General features: G+C 46.3%; 6 non-coding genes across 6 annotated transcripts; all 6 read left to right on the top strand.

Annotated features, from left to right (window-relative positions):
- The first annotated feature begins 567 nt into the window (after window positions 1-567).
- Window positions 568-758, top strand: LOC130308425 (U2 spliceosomal RNA). Its single transcript, XR_008857404.1, has one exon. It is a non-coding gene; the product is annotated as a U2 spliceosomal RNA (small nuclear RNA).
- A 2,100-nt stretch (window positions 759-2,858) lies between these two features.
- LOC130308424 (U2 spliceosomal RNA) lies at window positions 2,859-3,049 on the top strand. Its single transcript, XR_008857403.1, has one exon. It is a non-coding gene; the product is annotated as a U2 spliceosomal RNA (small nuclear RNA).
- A 2,095-nt stretch (window positions 3,050-5,144) lies between these two features.
- Window positions 5,145-5,335, top strand: LOC130308347 (U2 spliceosomal RNA). Its single transcript, XR_008857329.1, has one exon. It is a non-coding gene; the product is annotated as a U2 spliceosomal RNA (small nuclear RNA).
- Window positions 5,336-7,422: 2,087 nt separating this feature from the next.
- On the top strand, window positions 7,423-7,613 carry LOC130308444 (U2 spliceosomal RNA). Its single transcript, XR_008857422.1, has one exon. It is a non-coding gene; the product is annotated as a U2 spliceosomal RNA (small nuclear RNA).
- Window positions 7,614-9,703: 2,090 nt separating this feature from the next.
- Window positions 9,704-9,894, top strand: LOC130308423 (U2 spliceosomal RNA). The gene has a single exon (XR_008857402.1). It is a non-coding gene; the product is annotated as a U2 spliceosomal RNA (small nuclear RNA).
- A 2,076-nt stretch (window positions 9,895-11,970) lies between these two features.
- LOC130308518 (U2 spliceosomal RNA) lies at window positions 11,971-12,161 on the top strand. Its single transcript, XR_008857473.1, has one exon. It is a non-coding gene; the product is annotated as a U2 spliceosomal RNA (small nuclear RNA).
- The last annotated feature ends 474 nt before the right edge of the window (window positions 12,162-12,635 follow it).

Below are 12,635 nucleotides of genomic sequence, written 5' to 3'. Positions count from 1 at the left end.
TTTGTTGTGTATGTAACCATAGGGATTTGTGATGTCACCTAGAACCTTCACAGCAGCGACAGCTTTATGAGGAGCATCAGCACTGCTCTGCCTGAGCAGAACCATCACCGCCATAGGTTGTCAAATAACCCGGGTTTAACCCACACAGGTAAGTCCAATGGGGTGCAGGCATGTCCTCTATGCTTACAGCTTCCCGTGGGTGTTGGTTTGATACCGTTTGGGGACAGCCAAGGAGGCATCTGCAGGCAACAAAGGTAGGTGTGTGCTTGTGTGTGTGTTTCCTATGCAGATCCTAAGCCCAGTGTCACATGCAAGTAGGAGGAGTAAGAAGGGTTCCTGGCAAATCCGGGTTATGGATTGCATTTAAAAAGGCCCTGTGGGAGTGCAATGGGCCCCTGTCTTGCTGCTTAGCAATAATGGTATGGGTTTAGGTTCTGCTGTGTGTACTGGTGGTTGACTGCCCCCCAGCCCAGAGTGTGCATGGAAAATTGTCTGGCAGCCTCCCTGACAGCAAGCAGTGATAGTGCCCATGAAGGGCACCTTGTTGGGCCCGCCCCTTTCACGGTTATCGCTTCTCGGCCTTTTGGCTAAGATCAAGTGTAGTATCTGTTCTTATCAGTTTAATATCTGATACGTCCCCTATCTGGGGACCATATATTAAATGGATTTTTGAGAACGGGGGCCGATTTCGAAGCTTGCTTCCGTCGCCCTATGCATTGACCCGATATGGCAGTATCTTCGGGTACAGTGCACCACCCCCTTACAGGGTTAAAAAGAAAGATTCCTACTTTCATTGCTACCTGCTTGCTGGCTAGCCAGCTAGCCAGCCCTGTGGGCCTTGCTGCTGCTGCAGCCAAAAAACAAAAGGTGGTGCTGCTGCTGCTTCTGCTGCTTCTGCTTCTGCTTGTGTCTGGCCGCTGTTGGAGCGTCCAGGCACAGGACTTCTGCTGCTGCTGACTAAATGGCCTCCTTAATTGGATCATTTGAGTAGCCAGCACACCTGTGCAGGTAGGGCATGACATGATAGGCAGCTGCCTTGATAGCGGGTGGGTGCTGAATGTTCCTAATTGACAAAATAAGATTAATGCTTATGAAGAAATATAAAATCTCATCCCTTCCCCAATATCGCGCCACACCCCTACCCCTTAATTCCCTGGTTGAACTTGATGGACATATGTCTTTTTTCGACCGTACTAACTATGTAACTATGTAACATAACATGGGGGGGGGGGGGGGTCTCCTGGCTGTTCACACAGGTGTGTCATTGCTGTACATTGACCATGCATTGCTTCTGTGGTATTGCAAAGGCAAAGACAAATGCTTCCAGCCATCCATTGCACTAATGGATTGGTCATCAGCTGGCTGTCTATGTCCCGCATCAATATAGACCAAAGTACAGAGGGTTAGGCTATGCTATTGTGCACCTACCTGATGCATCAGAAGGTGCGAGGCCCTTGCTAAATTCTGTGCACAGACTTTGAGATCTATACTTTAGACTGTATCTAAACCTGCTCCAACATGGACTGACATTCTGGCCTACTTTCAGCCGATGCGACTTGTCTGTCGCTGAACAGTCGCTTTTTATGTATTCAGCACCTATGTATAATGTTGTAAAAATGCTCTAGAAGCTAAAGTCGCAGAAATGTCACACATATTTGGCCTGCAACTTTCTGTGCGACAAATTCAGACAGGAAAAATCAGTATAAATCCTTAGAAAATTATCCCCCAGTGTCTCCATCTGCTGGCGGTATTGAATAAGCATTGCTGCACTGATGGGGTATGCATTAGACGAAAAAAAAGAAGAAAAAGAAGAATAATACGCCCAGAAAAGAGGCGAAAAGGAGAAAAACGTAAAAAAACGTGAAAAAAAAGTAAGAGGAAGAGAAGGGAAAAAAAGGTGGAAATGGGTTTAAAAGTGATTTCGGCGGAGAAATATATATATATATATATATATATATATATATATATATATATATATATATATACGCGCACACACACACATATATATAAACGTATTCTCCGTTGAGATATTGCAGCCGCTGCTGTGTCCAGGCCCAGGAGCCTTAGCACTGTGCTGTGATGTCACTCAATACCACTGACATCACTAGGTGTAAACAACATCTCTCCTTTGCTGTGTATGTGACTATGGAGCTGTTTGGTGATGTCGTCTATTATGGCCTTCATAGAAGCAACAGGAGATTGTTGCATCCATCTAGAACCCTCAGAACTACAGTGCTATGATGTCACTCACTTCCACAGGCCTTGCAGAGTGTAAACAACAACAACCCAGCTTTGTTGTGTATGTAACCATAGGGATTTGTGATGTCACCTAGAACCTTCACAGCAGCGACAGCTTTATGAGGAGCATCAGCACTGCTCTGCCTGAGCAGAACCATCACCGCCATAGGTTGTCAAATAACCCGGGTTTAACCCACACAGGTAAGTCCAATGGGGTGCAGGCATGTCCTCTATGCTTACAGCTTCCCGTGGGTGTTGGTTTGATACCGTTTGGGGACAGCCAAGGAGGCATCTGCAGGCAACAAAGGTAGGTGTGTGCTTGTGTGTGTGTTTCCTATGCAGATCCTAAGCCCAGTGTCACATGCAAGTAGGAGGAGTAAGAAGGGTTCCTGGCAAATCCGGGTTATGGATTGCATTTAAAAAGGCCCCGTGGGAGTGCAATGGGCCCCTGTCTTGCTGCTTAGCAATAATGGTATGGGTTTAGGTTCTGCTGTGTGTACTGGTGGTTGACTGCCCCCCAGCCCAGAGTGTGCATGGAAAATTGTCTGGCAGCCTCCCTGACAGCAAGCAGTGATAGTGCCCATGAAGGGCACCTTGTTGGGCCCGCCCCTTTCACGGTTATCGCTTCTCGGCCTTTTGGCTAAGATCAAGTGTAGTATCTGTTCTTATCAGTTTAATATCTGATACGTCCCCTATCTGGGGACCATATATTAAATGGATTTTTGAGAACGGGGGCCGATTTCGAAGCTTGCTTCCGTCGCCCTATGCATTGACCCGATATGGCAGTATCTTCGGGTACAGTGCACCACCCCCTTACAGGGTTAAAAAGAAAGATTCCTACTTTCATTGCTACCTGCTTGCTGGCTAGCCAGCTAGCCAGCCCTGTGGGCCTTGCTGCTGCTGCAGCCAAAAAACAAAAGGTGGTGCTGCTGCTGCTTCTGCTGCTTCTGCTTCTGCTTGTGTCTGGCCGCTGTTGGAGCGTCCAGGCACAGGACTTCTGCTGCTGCTGACTAAATGGCCTCCTTAATTGGATCATTTGAGTAGCCAGCACACCTGTGCAGGTAGGGCATGACATGATAGGCAGCTGCCTTGATAGCGGGTGGGTGCTGAATGTTCCTAATTGACAAAATAAGATTAATGCTTATGAAGAAATATAAAATCTCATCCCTTCCCCAATATCGCGCCACACCCCTACCCCTTAATTCCCTGGTTGAACTTGATGGACATATGTCTTTTTTCGACTGTACTAACTATGTAACTATGTAACATAACATGGGGGGGGGGGGGGGGGGTCTCCTGGCTGTTCACACAGGTGTGTCATTGCTGTACATTGACCATGCATTGCTTCTGTGGTATTGCAAAGGCAAAGACAAATGCTTCCAGCCATCCATTGCACTAATGGATTGGTCATCAGCTGGCTGTCTATGTCCCGCATCAATATAGACCAAAGTACAGAGGGTTAGGCTATGCTATTGTGCACCTACCTGATGCATCAGAAGGTGCGAGGCCCTTGCTAAATTCTGTGCACAGACTTTGAGATCTATACTTTAGACTGTATCTAAACCTGCTCCAACATGGACTGACATTCTGGCCTACTTTCAGCCGATGCGACTTGTCTGTCGCTGAACAGTCGCTTTTTATGTATTCAGCACCTATGTATAATGTTGTAAAAATGCTCTAGAAGCTAAAGTCGCAGAAATGTCACACATATTTGGCCTGCAACTTTCTGTGCGACAAATTCAGACAGGAAAAATCAGTATAAATCCTTAGAAAATTATCCCCCAGTGTCTCCATCTGCTGGCGGTATTGAATAAGCATTGCTGCACTGATGGGGTATGCATTAGACGAAAAAAAAGAAGAAAAAGAAGAATAATACGCCCAGAAAAGAGGCGAAAAGGAGAAAAACGTAAAAAAACGTGAAAAAAAAGTAAGAGGAAGAGAAGGGAAAAAAAGGTGGAAATGGGTTTAAAAGTGATTTCGGCGGAGAAATATATATATATATATATATATATATATATATATATATATATATACGCGCACACACACACATATATATAAACGTATTCTCCGTTGAGATATTGCAGCCGCTGCTGTGTCCAGGCCCAGGAGCCTTAGCACTGTGCTGTGATGTCACTCAATACCACTGACATCACTAGGTGTAAACAACATCTCTCCTTTGCTGTGTATGTGACTATGGAGCTGTTTGGTGATGTCGTCTATTATGGCCTTCATAGAAGCAACAGGAGATTGTTGCATCCATCTAGAACCCTCAGAACTACAGTGCTATGATGTCACTCACTTCCACAGGCCTTGCAGAGTGTAAACAACAACAACCCAGCTTTGTTGTGTATGTAACCATAGGGATTTGTGATGTCACCTAGAACCTTCACAGCAGCGACAGCTTTATGAGGAGCATCAGCACTGCTCTGCCTGAGCAGAACCATCACCGCCATAGGTTGTCAAATAACCCGGGTTTAACCCACACAGGTAAGTCCAATGGGGTGCAGGCATGTCCTCTATGCTTACAGCTTCCCGTGGGTGTTGGTTTGATACCGTTTGGGGACAGCCAAGGAGGCATCTGCAGGCAACAAAGGTAGGTGTGTGCTTGTGTGTGTGTTTCCTATGCAGATCCTAAGCCCAGTGTCACATGCAAGTAGGAGGAGTAAGAAGGGTTCCTGGCAAATCCGGGTTATGGATTGCATTTAAAAAGGCCCCGTGGGAGTGCAATGGGCCCCTGTCTTGCTGCTTAGCAATAATGGTATGGGTTTAGGTTCTGCTGTGTGTACTGGTGGTTGACTGCCCCCCAGCCCAGAGTGTGCATGGAAAATTGTCTGGCAGCCTCCCTGACAGCAAGCAGTGATAGTGCCCATGAAGGGCACCTTGTTGGGCCCGCCCCTTTCACGGTTATCGCTTCTCGGCCTTTTGGCTAAGATCAAGTGTAGTATCTGTTCTTATCAGTTTAATATCTGATACGTCCCCTATCTGGGGACCATATATTAAATGGATTTTTGAGAACGGGGGCCGATTTCGAAGCTTGCTTCCGTCGCCCTATGCATTGACCCGATATAGCAGTATCTTCGGGTACAGTGCACCACCCCCTTACAGGGTTAAAAAGAAAGATTCCTACTTTCATTGCTACCTGCTTGCTGGCTAGCCAGCTAGCCAGCCCTGTGGGCCTTGCTGCTGCTGCAGCCAAAAAACAAAAGGTGGTGCTGCTGCTGCTTCTGCTGCTTCTGCTTCTGCTTGTGTCTGGCCGCTGTTGGAGCGTCCAGGCACAGGACTTCTGCTGCTGCTGACTAAATGGCCTCCTTAATTGGATCATTTGAGTAGCCAGCACACCTGTGCAGGTAGGGCATGACATGATAGGCAGCTGCCTTGATAGCGGGTGGGTGCTGAATGTTCCTAATTGACAAAATAAGATTAATGCTTATGAAGAAATATAAAATCTCATCCCTTCCCCAATATCGCGCCACACCCCTACCCCTTAATTCCCTGGTTGAACTTGATGGACATATGTCTTTTTTCGACCGTACTAACTATGTAACTATGTAACATAACATGGGGGGGGGGGGGGGTCTCCTGGCTGTTCACACAGGTGTGTCATTGCTGTACATTGACCATGCATTGCTTCTGTGGTATTGCAAAGGCAAAGACAAATGCTTCCAGCCATCCATTGCACTAATGGATTGGTCATCAGCTGGCTGTCTATGTCCCGCATCAATATAGACCAAAGTACAGAGGGTTAGGCTATGCTATTGTGCACCTACCTGATGCATCAGAAGGTGCGAGGCCCTTGCTAAATTCTGTGCACAGACTTTGAGATCTATACTTTAGACTGTATCTAAACCTGCTCCAACATGGACTGACATTCTGGCCTACTTTCAGCCGATGCGACTTGTCTGTCGCTGAACAGTCGCTTTTTATGTATTCAGCACCTATGTATAATGTTGTAAAAATGCTCTAGAAGCTAAAGTCGCAGAAATGTCACACATATTTGGCCTGCAACTTTCTGTGCGACAAATTCAGACAGGAAAAATCAGTATAAATCCTTAGAAAATTATCCCCCAGTGTCTCCATCTGCTGGCGGTATTGAATAAGCATTGCTGCACTGATGGGGTATGCATTAGACGAAAAAAAAGAAGAAAAAGAAGAATAATACGCCCAGAAAAGAGGCGAAAAGGAGAAAAACGTAAAAAACGTGAAAAAAAAGTAAGAGGAAGAGAAGGGAAAAAAAGGTGGAAATGGGTTTAAAAGTGATTTCGGCGGAGAAATATATATATATATATATATATATATATATATATATATATACGCGCACACACACACATATATATAAACGTATTCTCCGTTGAGATATTGCAGCCGCTGCTGTGTCCAGGCCCAGGAGCCTTAGCACTGTGCTGTGATGTCACTCAATACCACTGACATCACTAGGTGTAAACAACATCTCTCCTTTGCTGTGTATGTGACTATGGAGCTGTTTGGTGATGTCGTCTATTATGGCCTTCATAGAAGCAACAGGAGATTGTTGCATCCATCTAGAACCCTCAGAACTACAGTGCTATGATGTCACTCACTTCCACAGGCCTTGCAGAGTGTAAACAACAACAACCCAGCTTTGTTGTGTATGTAACCATAGGGATTTGTGATGTCACCTAGAACCTTCACAGCAGCGACAGCTTTATGAGGAGCATCAGCACTGCTCTGCCTGAGCAGAACCATCACCGCCATAGGTTGTCAAATAACCCGGGTTTAACCCACACAGGTAAGTCCAATGGGGTGCAGGCATGTCCTCTATGCTTACAGCTTCCCGTGGGTGTTGGTTTGATACCGTTTGGGGACAGCCAAGGAGGCATCTGCAGGCAACAAAGGTAGGTGTGTGCTTGTGTGTGTGTTTCCTATGCAGATCCTAAGCCCAGTGTCACATGCAAGTAGGAGGAGTAAGAAGGGTTCCTGGCAAATCCGGGTTATGGATTGCATTTAAAAAGGCCCCGTGGGAGTGCAATGGGCCCCTGTCTTGCTGCTTAGCAATAATGGTATGGGTTTAGGTTCGGCTGTGTGTACTGGTGGTTGACTGCCCCCCAGCCCAGAGTGTGCATGGAAAATTGTCTGGCAGCCTCCCTGACAGCAAGCAGTGATAGTGCCCATGAAGGGCACCTTGTTGGGCCCGCCCCTTTCACGGTTATCGCTTCTCGGCCTTTTGGCTAAGATCAAGTGTAGTATCTGTTCTTATCAGTTTAATATCTGATACGTCCCCTATCTGGGGACCATATATTAATTGGATTTTTGAGAACGGGGGCCGATTTCGAAGCTTGCTTCCGTCGCCCTATGCATTGACCCGATATGGCAGTATCTTCGGGTACAGTGCACCACCCCCTTACAGGGTTAAAAAGAAAGATTCCTACTTTCATTGCTACCTGCTTGCTGGCTAGCCAGCTAGCCAGCCCTGTGGGCCTTGCTGCTGCTGCAGCCAAAAAACAAAAGGTGGTGCTGCTGCTGCTTCTGCTGCTTCTGCTTCTGCTTGTGTCTGGCCGCTGTTGGAGCGTCCAGGCACAGGACTTCTGCTGCTGCTGACTAAATGGCCTCCTTAATTGGATCATTTGAGTAGCCAGCACACCTGTGCAGGTAGGGCATGACATGATAGGCAGCTGCCTTGATAGCGGGTGGGTGCTGAATGTTCCTAATTGACAAAATAAGATTAATGCTTATGAAGAAATATAAAATCTCATCCCTTCCCCAATATCGCACCACACCCCTACCCCTTAATTCCCTGGTTGAACTTGATGGACATATGTCTTTTTTCGACCGTACTAACTATGTAACTATGTAACATAACATGGGGGGGGGGGTCTCCTGGCTGTTCACACAGGTGTGTCATTGCTGTACATTGACCATGCATTGCTTCTGTGGTATTGCAAAGGCAAAGACAAATGCTTCCAGCCATCCATTGCACTAATGGATTGGTCATCAGCTGGCTGTCTATGTCCCGCATCAATATAGACCAAAGTACAGAGGGTTAGGCTATGCTATTGTGCACCTACCTGATGCATCAGAAGGTGCGAGGCCCTTGCTAAATTCTGTGCACAGACTTTGAGATCTATACTTTAGACTGTATCTAAACCTGCTCCAACATGGACTGACATTCTGGCCTACTTTCAGCCGATGCGACTTGTCTGTCGCTGAACAGTCGCTTTTTATGTATTCAGCACCTATGTATAATGTTGTAAAAATGCTCTAGAAGCTAAAGTCGCAGAAATGTCACACATATTTGGCCTGCAACTTTCTGTGCGACAAATTCAGACAGGAAAAATCAGTATAAATCCTTAGAAAATTATCCCCCAGTGTCTCCATCTGCTGGCGGTATTGAATAAGCATTGCTGCACTGATGGGGTATGCATTAGACGAAAAAAAAGAAGAAAAAGAAGAATAATACGCCCAGAAAAGAGGCGAAAAGGAGAAAAACGTAAAAAAACGTGAAAAAAAAGTAAGAGGAAGAGAAGGGAAAAAAAGGTGGAAATGGGTTTAAAAGTGATTTCGGCGGAGAAATATATATATATATATATATATATATATATATATATATATATATATACGCGCACACACACACATATATATAAACGTATTCTCCGTTGAGATATTGCAGCCGCTGCTGTGTCCAGGCCCAGGAGCCTTAGCACTGTGCTGTGATGTCACTCAATACCACTGACATCACTAGGTGTAAACAACATCTCTCCTTTGCTGTGTATGTGATTATGGAGCTGTTTGGTGATGTCGTCTATTATGGCCTTCATAGAAGCAACAGGAGATTGTTGCATCCATCTAGAACCCTCAGAACTACAGTGCTATGATGTCACTCACTTCCACAGGCCTTGCAGAGTGTAAACAACAACAACCCAGCTTTGTTGTGTATGTAACCATAGGGATTTGTGATGTCACCTAGAACCTTCACAGCAGCGACAGCTTTATGAGGAGCATCAGCACTGCTTTGCCTGAGCAGAACCATCACCGCCATAGGTTGTCAAATAACCCGGGTTTAACCCACACAGGTAAGTCCAATGGGGTGCAGGCATGTCCTCTATGCTTACAGCTTCCCGTGGGTGTTGGTTTGATACCGTTTGGGGACAGCCAAGGAGGCATCTGCAGGCAACAAAGGTAGGTGTGTGCTTGTGTGTGTGTTTCCTATGCAGATCCTAAGCCCAGTGTCACATGCAAGTAGGAGGAGTAAGAAGGGTTCCTGGCAAATCCGGGTTATGGATTGCATTTAAAAAGGCCCCGTGGGAGTGCAATGGGCCCCTGTCTTGCTGCTTAGCAATAATGGTATGGGTTTAGGTTCTGCTGTGTGTACTGGTGGTTGACTGCCCCCCAGCCCAGAGTGTGCATGGAAAATTGTCTGGCAGCCTCCCTGACAGCAAGCAGTGATAGTGCCCATGAAGGGCACCTTGTTGGGCCCGCCCCTTTCACGGTTATCGCTTCTCGGCCTTTTGGCTAAGATCAAGTGTAGTATCTGTTCTTATCAGTTTAATATCTGATACGTCCCCTATCTGGGGACCATATATTAAATGGATTTTTGAGAACGGGGGCCGATTTCGAAGCTTGCTTCCGTCGCCCTATGCATTGACCCGATATGGCAGTATCTTCGGGTACAGTGCACCACCCCCTTACAGGGTTAAAAAGAAAGATTCCTACTTTCATTGCTACCTGCTTGCTGGCTAGCCAGCTAGCCAGCCCTGTGGGCCTTGCTGCTGCTGCAGCCAAAAAACAAAAGGTGGTGCTTCTGCTGCTTCTGCTTCTGCTTGTGTCTGGCCGCTGTTGGAGCGTCCAGGCACAGGACTTCTGCTGCTGCTGACTAAATGGCCTCCTTAATTGGATCATTTGAGTAGCCAGCACACCTGTGCAGGTAGGGCATGACATGATAGGCAGCTGCCTTGATAGCGGGTGGGTGCTGAATGTTCCTAATTGACAAAATAAGATTAATGCTTATGAAGAAATATAAAATCTCATCCCTTCCCCAATATCGCGCCACACCCCTACCCCTTAATTCCCTGGTTGAACTTGATGGACATATGTCTTTTTTCGACCGTACTAACTATGTAACTATGTAACATAACATGGGGGGGGGTCTCCTGGCTGTTCACACAGGTGTGTCATTGCTGTACATTGACCATGCATTGCTTCTGTGGTATTGCAAAGGCAAAGACAAATGCTTCCAGCCATCCATTGCACTAATGGATTGGTCATCAGCTGGCTGTCTATGTCCCGCATCAATATAGACCAAAGTACAGAGGGTTAGGCTATGCTATTGTGCACCTACCTGATGCATCAGAAGGTGCGAGGCCCTTGCTAAATTCTGTGCACAGACTTTGAGATCTATACTTTAGACTGTATCTAAACCTGCTCCAACATGGACTGACATTCTGGCCTACTTTCAGCCGATGCGACTTGTCTGTCGCTGAACAGTCGCTTTTTATGTATTCAGCACCTATGTATAATGTTGTAAAAATGCTCTAGAAGCTAAAGTCGCAGAAATGTCACACATATTTGGCCTGCAACTTTCTGTGCGACAAATTCAGACAGGAAAAATCAGTATAAATCCTTAGAAAATTATCCCCCAGTGTCTCCATCTGCTGGCGGTATTGAATAAGCATTGCTGCACTGATGGGGTATGCATTAGACGAAAAAAAAGAAGAAAAAGAAGAATAATACGCCCAGAAAAGAGGTGAAAAGGAGAAAAACGTAAAAAAAACGTGAAAAAAAAGTAAGAGGAAGAGAAGGGAAAAAAAGGTGGAAATGGGTTTAAAAGTGATTTCGGCGGAGAAATATATATATATATATATATATATATATATATATATATATATACGCGCACACACACACATATATATAAACGTATTCTCCGTTGAGATATTGCAGCCGCTGCTGTGTCCAGGCCCAGGAGCCTTAGCACTGTGCTGTGATGTCACTCAATACCACTGACATCACTAGGTGTAAACAACATCTCTCCTTTGCTGTGTATGTGACTATGGAGCTGTTTGGTGATGTCGTCTATTATGGCCTTCATAGAAGCAACAGGAGATTGTTGCATCCATCTAGAACCCTCAGAACTACAGTGCTATGATGTCACTCACTTCCACAGGCCTTGCAGAGTGTAAACAACAACAACCCAGCTTTGTTGTGTATGTAACCATAGGGATTTGTGATGTCACCTAGAACCTTCACAGCAGCGACAGCTTTATGAGGAGCATCAGCACTGCTCTGCCTGAGCAGAACCATCACCGCCATAGGTTGTCAAATAACCCGGGTTTAACCCACACAGGTAAGTCCAATGGGGTGCAGGCATGTCCTCTATGCTTACAGCTTCCCGTGGGTGTTGGTTTGATACCGTTTGGGGACAGCCAAGGAGGCATCTGCAGGCAACAAAGGTAGGTGTGTGCTTGTGTGTGTGTTTCCTATGCAGATCCTAAGCCCAGTGTCACATGCAAGTAGGAGGAGTAAGAAGGGTTCCTGGCAAATCCGGGTTATGGATTGCATTTAAAAAGGCCCCGTGGGAGTGCAATGGGCCCCTGTTTTGCTGCTTAGCAATAATGGTATGGGTTTAGGTTCTGCTGTGTGTACTGGTGGTTGACTGCCCCCCAGCCCAGAGTGTGCATGGAAAATTGTCTGGCAGCCTCCCTGACAGCAAGCAGTGATAGTGCCCATGAAGGGCACCTTGTTGGGCCCGCCCCTTTCACGGTTATCGCTTCTCGGCCTTTTGGCTAAGATCAAGTGTAGTATCTGTTCTTATCAGTTTAATATCTGATACGTCCCCTATCTGGGGACCATATATTAAATTTATTTTTGAGAACGGGGGCCGATTTCGAAGCTTGCTTCCGTCGCCCTATGCATTGACCCGATATGGCAGTATCTTCGGGTACAGTGCACCACCCCCTTACAGGGTTAAAAAGAAAGATTCCTACTTTCATTGCTACCTGCTTGCTGGCTAGCCAGCTAGCCAACCCTGTGGGCCTTGCTGCTGCTGCAGCCAAAAAACAAAAGGTGGTGCTGCTGCTGCTTCTGCTGCTTCTGCTTCTGCTTGTGTCTGGCCGCTGTTGGAGCGTCCAGGCACAGGACTTCTGCTGCTGCTGACTAAATGGCCTCCTTAATTGGATCATTTGAGTAGCCAGCACACCTGTGCAGGTAGGGCATGACATGATAGGCAGCTGCCTTGATAGCGGGTGGGTGCTGAATGTTCCTAATTGACAAAATAAGATTAATGCTTATGAAGAAATATAAAATCTCATCCCTTCCCCAATATCGCACCACACCCCTACCCCTTAATTCCCTGGTTGAACTTGATGGACATATGTCTTTTTTCGACCGTACTAACTATGTAACTATGTAACATAACATGGGGGGGGGGG

This window comes from Hyla sarda, unplaced genomic scaffold (assembly GCF_029499605.1).
Source record: "Hyla sarda isolate aHylSar1 unplaced genomic scaffold, aHylSar1.hap1 scaffold_148, whole genome shotgun sequence".
In the NCBI taxonomy this organism is placed as follows: domain Eukaryota; kingdom Metazoa; phylum Chordata; class Amphibia; order Anura; family Hylidae; genus Hyla; species Hyla sarda.
This window is presented reverse-complemented; position numbering and strand designations above follow the sequence as displayed.